Here is a 12,941-nt window from a genome sequence, read left to right as displayed (position 1 = left end):
CAATATTATGTAAAGGTAATATTGTGGGGAAATGGATTATTAATATTACTACTAATATTACCAGCTTTCTAATGGAGATAGTGCAAATATCACAATAATAATAATAATATATTTCATTTCCTTACCATTTAATGATCTGTTTCACGATGATAATATTAATAATAATTTTTATTTATATAGCGCCAACAAATTCCGCAGCGCTTTACAATTAAGCGGGGACATGTACAGACGATGATGTATTATTTATTATTACAATCTAAATTATTTATCTATTTTATTTTAATTGATATCTAGATTTGCTTTAGATTATCACATTCATATGGCTGAAATTATTGTTTTAAACCATCCATGCAAAGCAAATAAAAAAATATTTCCTAATAAAATTCCATTCCTTCCCCTTCCTTCTTCCTTCTCCTCAACTCTTCCGCCTCCCCTATTTCAAGTTTATCCCTCTTGGTTTTTCTTAGAAAAAATGAATGTTGATGTTCTTTACTGTGGTTATAGTGAAAGGATAATGTCTTTCTGAACATAGACATTAGGTAGTGTTCACACAGGCAATGCGGTTTGGTCCAGACAGGTGCAGTTTTATTGCTTTCATAAAACTCCAAGGGATTCAAAATCCAAACCAGCCTCTTCTGGGCATAAAAGTATCACAGCATCACTAATCAGTCCATTTAGAAGGCACATATGTAAGTGCGGGCTCACCTGAACAGATTACATCAAACTTTATACACAGAAGAGGTCCGGTCCTACCATGTCTCGGTATCCCACTCAGCCTGAGCTCCAGCAACTTCCAGAGTCGAACATAAGTGGTCAACTTTGGGCACGGTTCACACTGCAGTTTCCACACCTTAATCTGCAGCTCCAACACACAGACTGCTCAGCTTTCCTAGCTGACCCATGCAGTCTCCACTCAGAGAGAGACACCAGCACGCCTCTCTCTCTCAGCTACAGCTCACAACTCGACTCTGCTTCATTCAGCCGAAAAACACACTAGTGAACGCAGGCCCTGGTTCTTGTAAAATGTTAAGGTACCTTCACACTCAGCGACGCTGCAGCGATACCGACAACGATGTCGATCGCTGCAGCATCGCTGTTTGGTCGCTGGAGACCAACGATGCCGGTAACCAGGGTAAACATCGGGTTACTGAGCGCAGGGCCGCGCTTAGTAACCCGATGTTTACCCTGGTTACCATCGTAAAAGTAAAAAAAACAAACACTACATACTTACCTTCCACTGTCTGTCCACGGCGCTGTGCTTTCCTGCACTGACTGTGAGCACAGCGGCCGGAAAGCAGAGCAGTGACGTCACCGCTCTGCTTTCCGGCTGGCCGGCGCTCACAGCCAGTGCAGAGAAGCACAGCGCCGGGGACAGACAGCGGAAGGTAAGTGTGTAGTGTTTGTTTTTTTTTACTTTTACGATGGTAACCAGGGTAAACATCGGGTTACTAAGCGCGGCCCTGCGCTTAGTAACCCGATGTTTACCCTGGTTACCAGTGAAGACATCGCTGAATCGGCGTCACACACGCCGATTCAGCGATGTCTGCAGGGAGATCCAGCGACGAAACAAAGTGCTGGACTTTCTGCAGCGACCAACGACATCACAGCAGGGGCCTGATCGCTGCTGCGTGTCAAACTGAACGATATCGCTAGCCAGGACGCTGCAACGTCACTGATCGCTAGCGATATCGTTCAGTGTGACGGTACCTTAAGGCAAGTAAATCAAATCCTGAAGAGCTAAGACTTAACCCTGTCCTACATAGCTTTACTACAAAAAAAAAAAAAGTATATTTGAAATGGATATATAATATAGTACATAGTATATTGACATACTATATGCATGGAAAAAAGATTCATAATTAATTGATAAATAATAATACATTAATAATACCAATATAATGTAACCAATAATAATCGGACCAATAATAATTCCAATAATAGTTCTTATAATAATAATAATAAAAGCGTAAGTTCCTGTGGGATATTAAACCTCTAGAATCATGAATATTATGATAAATGACATTACAATTAGATCTACGTATCAGTTAGTATCTCCATAGTCTTGCAACACAGGGATCTGGAGTTCAAAACCGACCCATGGATATACAACCTATGCAAAAAAATAAAAAAAAAATAAAATAAGATTAAAAAAAAATAAAAAATGTATGTTACAATATATATCTATATATATTTATTATTTATCTTTTTATCTTATTTTATATATATTTTATTTGCATGGGTTGTATAGCTATATATATATATATATATATACATATACATGTCTTACTATAAAAAAGACAACCCCAAAACAAAAAAAATCCATCTTTATGAATGAACTTTGAATGTTCTCTTCATGCTCCTGCGGTTTCCAACACCCTAAGGTGTAAGAATGAGATGTAGAAATTAGTTTGTGAACCCCTGCGTGCCGTCCTGTGGAATATGTTAGCGATATTGCATTTCTGTCCGTACTGTGACTATATTACTATTTTACATGGCATGATACGGATAGAACAAATGATAGTAAAATTCCGATGGGATCGTTGCAATCGGTTGTGTATGCATATAGTGATAATCCCGGTACAAGACGGATTGGATACAGATACGACTGACTTCTTACCTTACACCCAGCATTGGAGGATCCCTAGGATCAGCCTGCGGACGCCTTGCTTGCAGCGCAGCATCTTCCCTGCTGTGAAATCACTGTTATTTAAATAGTGCTCGGTTCCAGGAAGCGCTGATCGCCGGCCAATCCCAGATTGTCACACTTGATGTAATACAAAAAAAAAAAAAAAAAAAATATAGGAGGAGAGAGAACATTGAAATAGACCCTACTCCTGCGAATGATCAGCATCTCTCCCAGCTTGGAGCCCAGGAGATGTCAGCCCAGTGTGAGAGGAGGGCGGATAATGGACTGGATGCTGCTGTGTACGAAATCTCTGGAATTCTGGATCTCGATTAAAATCTGCCTCTGCATGAGATAGATACTGAAAAGAATGCAAGGCAGCGTGCGATACACTTAAAGTGGGGGGAATAAACAATAGAAGAATTATAAAATATGATGAGCGCAATAATTGAATTTTTTTTTTAAAGCGTAGCAGTCGTTTTTATTTTTATTTCATAAATCAACAGTAGACATGAAAATAAGCAACTTTGTAATATATCTTATCAGAGAAATCTGCTTCTTTCTTCTCCTGGATTGATCATTCGCTCTCAGTTCAGGGGTAAAATCTGTATTTTAGCAAAGGAAGACTGTCCCATTACTGACAAAGAAGATGATAGTTGGTGCTTTAAAAATTCAATGAAAAAGGGAGGAGATAGAGGTAGACGCAGACATTCTTCTGCAAGTTCTCCTAAAATTACAGTTACAGTGCTCAATGGAACCTTTTGAGCTCCAACTGTCATTATGAGCACCAATTGTCATCTCTTATCTTAATAATGGGAAAAATATGTCTTTAATGAAACACATTTTACTTCTTCTGCAAGTTCTCCTAAAATTACAGTTACAGTTCTCAATAGAACCTTTTGAGCTCCAACTGTCATTATGAGCACCAATTGTCACCTCCTATCTTAATATTGGGAAAAATATGTCTTTAATGAAACACATTTTACCTCTTCTGCAAGTTCTCCTAAAATTACACTTACAGTGCTCAATAGAACCTTTTGAGCTCCAACTGTCATTATGAGCACCAATTGTCATCTCCTATCTTAATAATGGGAAAAATATGTCTTTAATGAAACACATTTTACCTCTTCTGCAAGTTCTCCTAAAATTACAGTTACAGTGCTCAATAGAACCTTTAGAGCTCCATCTGTAATTATGAGCACCAATTGTCATCTCCTATCTTAATAATGGGAAAAATATGTCTTTAATGAAACACATTTTACCTCTTCTGCAAGTTCTCCTAAAATTACAGTTACAGTTCTCAATAGAACCTTTTGAGCTCCAACTGTCATTATGAGCACCAACTGCCATGTCCTATCTTAATAATGGGAAAAATACAGTATGTCTTTACTGAAACACATTTTACCTATGAGAATTTTGAGAGTGAATAATCAGATCAGGAGAAAGAAAAAAATATTTATTTAATAAGATGTATAACAAAGTTTCTAATTTTCACATCTACTATTGATGTATGGGAAAAAAGAAATAATAATAAAATGACCGTTACTCTTTAAGGCCTTTAGTACGCTAGGCGTGAACCTCTTTATCAATTTGTTGCATCTTTCAGCAGCCTTTCCCCAAAGTAAGGAATGTACTCCAGTCTTTTGTAATTTATGCCACCTTTTTGGCACAAATTGTGATACATTACAAAGGAACGAACAGTGATGAAGCACAAACTGTTAGTCCAACAAGTCAAATACTGCTAATAATGGTAGTGCTAGGACATTCAAGAACCTTAAAAGCTCTATAAAACCAAATGAATACTATGAGGGTGGACAGTATTGGGGTACATGTGAATGGTTCAGTTTTCACTTGTTATTTCCATATTCTGCGCCAAAATCCGCACATGAATAACTTCCAATGGCAATCAGTTCAAATAGCTGAGATTTTATCTGCTGCAGATTTTAAGCTTGAGTCATGGAAAAAAAATATTCTGGAGGAAATTCACCTTCTTAAGCCCATTGATTCCATAACATGCCAGGTATCAAATCCACAGCAGAAACCCAAGGAGCAGCCTTAGACTTCTGCAGTTGATTCTCTTGTAAAATAGCATTAGATTCATCTGCACAACTTAAATTGAATCAGATTCCACAAGACAAAGTGTATACATTATTAAATAGATCTCTTAGACCTGATGAGGATCGTATACTTACTTTGAAAATCTATGAAATAATTTCTCTATGTTCGGATCGCTGTCCAATCAGATGTTGTTGCATGCCTGTTGTCAGGGTCTTGAGCGATAGTTTACAAATCCAATCATGACTAGGGAGTGCCAGGGCTTCATCCATGTGTCTCCTGTTCGGAGTAATTACCTGGCTATTTAACCTGCTCTCTGCCTTACATTGCTGCCTATTGCCAAGTGTGTGCTCTGTGCTCCTTGTCTTGTATTTTGATCTTTATTTAGTGACCTTGGATTTGTCTTTGACCTTGAGTTTGCTTAGCCTTTGTGTTTGCATACCCTTTTGTCGTGATTCGCTCCCTTCTTGGTATTTTGACCCCAAACTTTGACCTGCCTATGCCTTTGTCTCACCCCTCTGTCTATGATGTATCCTCTTGGCTGTTGACCTCAAACCTCCTGATTACCCAGCCTCGCAGCTTGTCCTTGAGTAGTGACTAGCTTCACAGTTGGTATATAAAATGAGAAAAATGGGATTATTGGAAAATATGTGTAACTGGGTTAACAACTGGCTCAGTGATGGGAAACAAATGTTGTTTATTAACATAACATAGTTAGTAAGGCCGAAAAAAGACATTTGTCCATCCAGTTCAGCCTATATTCCATCATAATAAATACCCAGATCTACGTCCTTCTACAGAACCTAATAATTGTATGATACAATATTGTTCTGCTCCAGGAAGACATCCAGGCCTCTCTTGAACCCCTCGACTGAGTTCGCCATCACCACCTCCTCAGGCAAGCAATTCCAGATTCTCACTGCCCTAACAGTAAAGAATCCTCTTCTATGTTGGTGGAAAAACCTTCTCTCCTCCAGACGCAAAGAATGCCCCCTTGTGCCCGTCACCTTCCTTGGTATAAACAGATCCTCAGCGAGATATTTGTATTGTCCCCTTATATACTTATACATGGTTATTAGATCGCCCCTCAGTCGTCTTTTTTCTAGACTAAATAATCCTAATTTCGCTAATCTATCTGGGTATTGTAGTTCTCCCATCCCCTTTATTAATTTTGTTGCCCTCCTTTGTACTCTTTGTATTAACGGAATACACTCGGATTGAGTCCCATTTAACAGTGGGGCGCCACAGGGGTCAGTATTGGGCCCTCTTCTTTTTAACATATTTATTAATGACCTTGTAGGGAGCATACAGAGTAGAATTTCAATATTTTCAGATGATACTAAACTCTGCAGGGTAATCAACACAGAAGAGGATAATTTAATATTACAGAAGGATTTATGTAAGCTGTAGTTTTGGGCTGAGAAATAGCACTTGAAGTTTAATGTAGATAAATGTAAGATTATGTACTTGGGCAGATTTAATATGTATAATTATGTACTAAATTGCAAAACACTGGGTAAAACTGTCACTGAAAAAGACTTGGTGTATAAGTGAACGACAAACTCGACTTTAGTGACCAGTGTTAGGCAGCTGCCGCCAAGGCAAATAAAATAATGGGAAGCATTAAAAGATGCATAGATGCTCATGATGAGAACATAGTTTTTCCTCTATACAAGTCACTAATGCGACCACACTTGGAATAGTGTGAGAACATATATAAGAAAAATGCTCATAGGGAACCAAGATATAATGAAATAATGTTTATTGAAAACATTTTTAAAACAGTGTAAAAAATACAGTAAAATGCAGAGCAAAAGGAAAGTCATTGAAATAAACATAATAAGACTATAAGTGAATATTATATAAAGGAAGGAACCTGAGAACAAAAAGTGATGGTGGTTTTTACCTCAGACCTGCGGTGCCACAGCCCCTACGCGCGTTTCGGCTTTGTGCCTTCTTCCGGGGGAGTTGCAGGCACGAGGAAGCCCACACGAAACGCGCGTTGGGGCTGTGGGCACGAAGTCCGGTGTGGAGATTATAGGTAAGACCCTGTGATAATGGCAGCAGCCGTATATTACCTATTATTACCACTCTTCCTTCCTGAGACTCTTAGTATGAGCTTCTCAGTTATTACCAGTGAGCTGGGACAGTGTGACATTCATTTGTCTGTCTGGTGAGGCTCTAAACTCAAATGGAGACACTGTGAGGGCATATGATGAGTAGATAGAAACTGTATGTAGCACTGGCACTTTATTAGTAAGGCTATTCCCATGTGGACCACCATCCGCCTTATACCTTTTGGGTTCTTGTCTTTTCTGCACCTTTGTTCCACACTGCACATCTTGCTTATTCCAATTTTACTTGTGTTTATGTACTTTTGTTATAAAGTATACTGTATGTTTAATAAAACTGGTACTTTTTACTTTTTACCTTGGACTTACCCTCTCTTTATTCTTTCTTGTGTTGTTATGGTTATATGAGAGTGTCCTATAATACTCTGACCCTGTGTACCACTGGGCATAGGGTCTGATTATTGATACTAAGTTTTCTGTTCGATGGATTTTGTTTTCATATGTATGTAACTGTTCCTTGAGTCAATTATTCTCCTTTTATAAGATTTCTTACAGAAGAACACCTGGAAAATTATAAGGTGTTATCTGAGCATTCTCGTGTGCTAAGTGAGTGACTTCGGTGTGTTCGAAAATATGTTCAAGTCCCCACAGCTGCATGTCTCGCGGCTGTTCGACAGCCACAACACTTGCAGTGATTTGTCTGTTAGGCAATCCCTGCATGTGTTACACCTGTCGAACAGCCGCGAGACATGCAGGCGCAGGGAGTCAAACATGTTTTCGAACACGCCGAAGTCACTCGGATAGCACAAGAGCATGCTCGGATAACACCTTAAAAAGGGACACTCCATTGGGGTTACATCTGAATCCCACTTTTATGAATGGACGTAGTGAATAAACACTATGTGAATAAAGCCTCAACTCTTGACCACTGATTGCAAGCACCTTGTTTTTCTTTGACAATGTAATTTTGGATTCCAGCATTGAAGTGGATCTGCAGCTGATGGTTGCTGAGGTTTTTTATGTCACCAACATGCTAACATTAGAGTTATGCTTGGATTCTCTTATAATACGCTGCTCCAAAAAATAAAGGGAACACTTAAACAACACAATGTAACTCCAAGTCATTCACACTTCTGTGAAATAAACCTGTCCAGTTATGAAGCAACACTGATTGTGAATCAATTCCTCCTGCTGTTGTGTAAATGGAACAGACGACAGGTAGAAATGATCGGCATTAGCAAGACATCCCCTATAAAGGAGTGGTTTTGTGGGGGTTGACCACAGACCATTTCTCTGTTCTCATCTTTTTTGGCTGTTTGGGTCACTTTTGCATTTTGTCATTGCTCTGACCCCTAGAGGTACTGTATCATGAGGCAGTGTCTACAACCCACAGAAGTTACTCAGGTAGTACAGCTCATCTAGGATGGCACATCAATGCAAGCTGTGGCCAGAAGGGTAGTTGTGCCTGACAGCACAGTATCAAGAGCATGGAACACATACCAGGAGACAGGCCAGAACACCAGGAGACGTGGAAGGAGCCGTTGGAAGGCAACAACTCAGCAACCACTACCTCCACCTTTGTGCAAGGAGGAACAGGAGGAGCGGTGCCAGAGCCCTGCAAAATGACCTCCAGCAGGCCACTAACATCTATGTGTCTGCTCAACTTGTCAGAAACAGACTCAATGAGGGTGGTTTGAGGGCCCAACATCCACAAGTAGGTGTTGCACTTATGGCCCAACACCATGCAGGGCAATTGACATTTGCTAGAGAACACCAAGATTGGCAGATTCGACATTGGCATCCTGTGCTCTTCACGGATGAGAGCATGTTCACACTGAGCACATGTGACAGACGTGACAGTGTCCAGAGGCACCGTGGAGAACGTTCTGCTGCCTCAAACATCATACAGCATAATCTGTTTGGCTTTGGTTTCTGATGCATTACAAGTGTGTCAGCAGTTCCTGCATGATGAAGACATTGATGCAATGGACTGGCCCGCCCGTTCCCAAGACCTGTATCCAACCCAGCACTTCTCTATCATGTCTTCTTCCATCCACCAACAACACGTTGCCCCACAGACTGTCCAGGAGTTGACTGATGCTTTTATTCAGGTCTTGAGAGGAGATCCCTCAGGAGCACATCTGTCGCCTCATCAGGAGCATGCCCAGGCATTGTATGGAGGTCATACAGGCACGTGGAGACCACACACACTACTGAGCATCATTTCCTTGTCTTGAGGCATTTCTACTGTAGTTGGATCAGACTGTAATTTAATTTTCCATTTTGATTTTAAGTATCATTACAAATCCAGGCCTCCATGGGACATTAATTTTGATTTACATTGATCATCTGTATGTTTTATCGTTCTCAATGCATTCCACTATGTAATGAATAACGAATTGAAACTGGAATATTTATTTCAGTGATATCTAGGATGTGGTATCCCTTTATTTTTTGAGCATGGTACTTACCTGCTTTATTGTGGTTTACTATTTTTTTATGTTAACCCAGTGTGCTGTTTAATGACACTTTCTCGGACTGTATATGCCGGCTCAGGATGTGGGTTCTGCCTGAGTATTCAGTTATTTGGCTTTCACACTACTAACGTTGACTGCTAGCTATACCTGCCTTGGACCTGAAGATAAACTCAGATCTGCTAAATTGCGGGATAACTCTCCTATACTGCTGACCTGTGGACCTTGTGACAAACCCAACGGTGAGTCAAATCTGCTACACAACTGCTACTTTTAGTATAAACTCTGTGGCAAACTCAGCTCTGATACATCGCTGATCGAGCTCTGCTGTTGTGCTACTGGATCGTCCCCATGGGGCCGTGGGGTACTCGGTACCGGGTCCTGCGGTTCACAGGGGGGATGTCACGGTGGCTGAACCAGTCCGTGGCACTGGGACGTCCGTGTAAAAGGGAAAGGTCTTTAAAGGGGAAATGTTCGTGACGCCACCTGTGGTATTCGGTCAGGGTGACTGACGCTGCTTTAAGAGGTCCGCTGGGGTGCTGTTATGGCAGCTAGATGGTGTACCTTCCCACAGGTGAAGTGTATCCCCAGGGCTTCCCGGTGTGTAGATGGTGGATGGTGGGAGGCACAGAGAAGAACGAGGACACAAGGTTACAGTCTCTTTACCTTTACTGAAGACTTCAGCATCCACAGTCCAGGGCACCAGATCACAGGGCAGGCAGAGTCCGGCCGGTTTGGAGGCAAGTCCAGAGTCCCCTTTGTCCAGGTGGAAATCAGTAGCCTTCCCTTGCGCTGCAGTGGTGTAGTCCCTTACGGTCTATGGCTTCACATAAGTTCCTCACAGATGTAATGTCTCTCTCTCTGTTCCCCAAAGTTGGATAGGACAATACCCATATGACTGGTGGCTTGAAACTGTTTGTAGGGACTCTAGCATGCCCCGGCCTCTGAGGGGTGCCACCGTGCCTCCTGGGTGTAGGTGCGGACAGGTAACCTGCAATTAGCTGTCCTGCTGGTCTCTGAAGTAAAGCATAAAGGTCCTTACTCCCTCGGTGTTCCGGCTACCGGGATTCTGCGCCTGAGAAGGAGGCAGCCTGTGCAGGGCTGGTCCCCTTCTGATATCCTGTCCTTTGCTCTGACTTCCTTCACGCTCTCTGCAATCTGTTCGGCTTTCTATCCGTCTGTTTCCTAAGAGCTGCAGCACTTTAGGCCACAGGGCTCCTCTGCTTCCTTTCCCTCTGTCTTTCTGACAGCAACTGAACCCCTTTCCTGCAGATCAGAATGTTCTTTTAGGGGAGTTCACATTAAACAGGCTTAGAGCTCCCCCTTCTGGTCTGGAGTGTGAACATGTTGCATGCATTGTGTTACCTGACAAAGAGTTCTCCTTCATTGCCTACAAACGTAGCATCACTCTCCCCGAGAGGAAAGCAATACCACTGCGATGACCAGGACCCTGGGGCGCCGCACTACTATCTATGCTATGGACTATGTGATAAACTCAGCTCTGCTATATAGCTGAGTCAACTCTGCCATATCTTTGTGTTACTTAGCTTTGGTTCTTCGGTTCCTCATCTGCTTAATCAGACCCCATTGTTTCAGTGTACTCCTGATGCTGTTCTGCTACATCAACCTCTGTTGCTCCATCTGGATCTCCCTGTTGCACCAACATCATCGGAACTTTGAGGAGCCACCTCATTAGGTGAGATATAAAAAAACACTTTCAAATTGAAATCCTTTTAATTTCTACTGGATACATCCATTTTATATCTTAGGCCTTCTCCCCTTCTTTCCTTCTTGACTAAAAGGTTCGAGAAGGGGATTGGGACTGTGCCCTCTATACCTCTGTCTAAGACATAGCCAAATCCTTCTCACATTGGTTGGACTGCTACGAAGTCCAGTTAAAACAAAATCACATCCCTTTAATTAGGCTCCACCCACTTGTAATATTCCATGAAACCGTCATGTATGAAATTTTCACTGACTTCTGAGTAGCAATATGAATTTTTAAAGATTTACAACTTTTTAGAACTTTTTTAGAACTAAGCAAAACTTTCCTTCTAAAAATTGGGGTAAGGACAAGTATCCCCGATCTTCTGATGAAAGTGAGGAAGAGTAATTATGTAATTTATCATATGAGGTTGTTTTACATTTAAATGTGCTAAAAATTGTGTTAAAAATATTGTGTTTTGGAAACATAAGTTCAGTCTGGAACTCTCAGACTCTTCCCAATCGATGAGATATATGGATTTAACACCACGTAGTCTGATTTATGACCTCTCCCTTGTGGAAAATACGAACTAATGAACTTTCTGGCATTTTAAGGAACATTAAGATGTGATTTCACTAAAACCTATTTCTAATAAATGAGCTAAGCAGCAAAAAGCAATGTCCATCTAATCTGGAACATAAAAAATGAAAAGATTAAAAGAGCTTTAAAGGGTTATTCTATCTGGACAACATCTTGGAGACTTGATGTTGATCGTTAATTTGCTTCGGATCCTGTAGCAATAACCCCAGCCAGGCTCGGACTGGCCCATCATGGAGCCGGAAAATTCCCTGGTGGGCCCCTGTGAAGGAGTGTTAATTCAATATGTACAGTAAAAGGAATTATCTGATGATTAATTATACAAACTATTCTGTTTAAGATTATAAAGAAGGGAATCTATGTACCAGGGTCAGGTTATTTTTGCATGTAGCTGAATAATGGGCCTCTAGATTCAATGTTTCTGGTGGGCCCTTGTCACTACAGTCTGACACAGACCACAGTAATCAACTGGTATTTTTTGGGGGGTCTGCACATCTCGCCTGCAGCAGCCCCTAAAGGATAAATGTGGTATTACCAGCGGTGTACCTGTAGGGTGGGGAGGCCACAGGGGCAACAATTAAAAACAAGAAAAGAAAGGTCTTCTGTCCAAGTGCCTCTAAACTCTAAACAAGCACCAGTTTTCGGCATGATGCCAATATATTGAGATCTGTCTCACAGGCCAATAGGCCACAGGCTGTTGTGAGCAAGAGGGGTATATGGGCCCTTTGTGGTCAAATAATATACCTTTTGGGAATTGCACAGGTTGCATCAATGATATGCCGCCCCTCTGCCCATGCTTAGGGGATGGCCAAACAATTTTTTTTTATTGGGGGCCTACCCTTAGGACACCCGTCATCAGTTAACTGTTACAGGCGCTGGCCAGAAATTATCAGATGCTGCCGAAACGCATAAGCTCCATCATTCCTATAGTAGCCACTAGCCACGGCCAGGTACTGCAGATTCACCTCATATTCAAATAAATAGTGTAAAGAGTGGATCTGCAGTACCCAGCTGCGGCACTACAGCACCCGAGAACTTCCGGCAGATATTGATGGCCTATCCTAAGTATATGCGATCAATAAAAAAGTAGCGGAAAATCTTTTTAATATGACTGCTGCTAATTTTTGGGGCATCGTCACGTAATCCAGACTGGAGCCATGTCTCCTTAGCTTCAGCTGCAGTTGCGCCCGATGCCGTAAAGCTTAGTAAAGGAAATTTACGGAGATAAAATCACACTTCTCTGTGAATATCTGGGAGATATTGCTTCATGTCAGAAGACTATTAAAGAGAACCTGTCACCTGAATTTGGCGGGTCCTTTTTTGGGTCATATGGGCGGTGTTTTCGGGTCTTTTATTAACCCCTTTTTTTCCCGCTGGCCGCACGCTGGTCGCAAAATTGACTTGCCGTTGATTCG

At 41.4% G+C, this 12,941-nt stretch overlaps 1 protein-coding gene across 2 annotated transcripts in view; it reads right to left on the bottom strand.

The window, feature by feature from the left end:
* Nucleotides 1–2,857, bottom strand: part of LOC138675340 (carbohydrate sulfotransferase 1-like) — a 71,716-nt gene extending 68,859 nt beyond the window's left edge. The window contains exons 1-2 of one of the 2 annotated variants that reach the window (XM_069763457.1): nucleotides 2,618–2,685; nucleotides 2,027–2,110 (exon numbers count right to left, since the gene is read on the bottom strand). The gene's annotated coding sequence lies outside the window, so the exon portion shown is untranslated. Of the gene's footprint in view, nucleotides 1–2,026; nucleotides 2,111–2,617 lie in introns of both variants that reach the window. The other variant, XM_069763456.1, reaches the window with a different exon arrangement.
* Nucleotides 2,858–12,941: the final 10,084 nt, after the last annotated feature.

Source organism: Ranitomeya imitator, chromosome 4, assembly GCF_032444005.1.
Source record: "Ranitomeya imitator isolate aRanImi1 chromosome 4, aRanImi1.pri, whole genome shotgun sequence".
NCBI lineage: Eukaryota > Metazoa > Chordata > Amphibia > Anura > Dendrobatidae > Ranitomeya > Ranitomeya imitator.
This window is presented reverse-complemented; position numbering and strand designations above follow the sequence as displayed.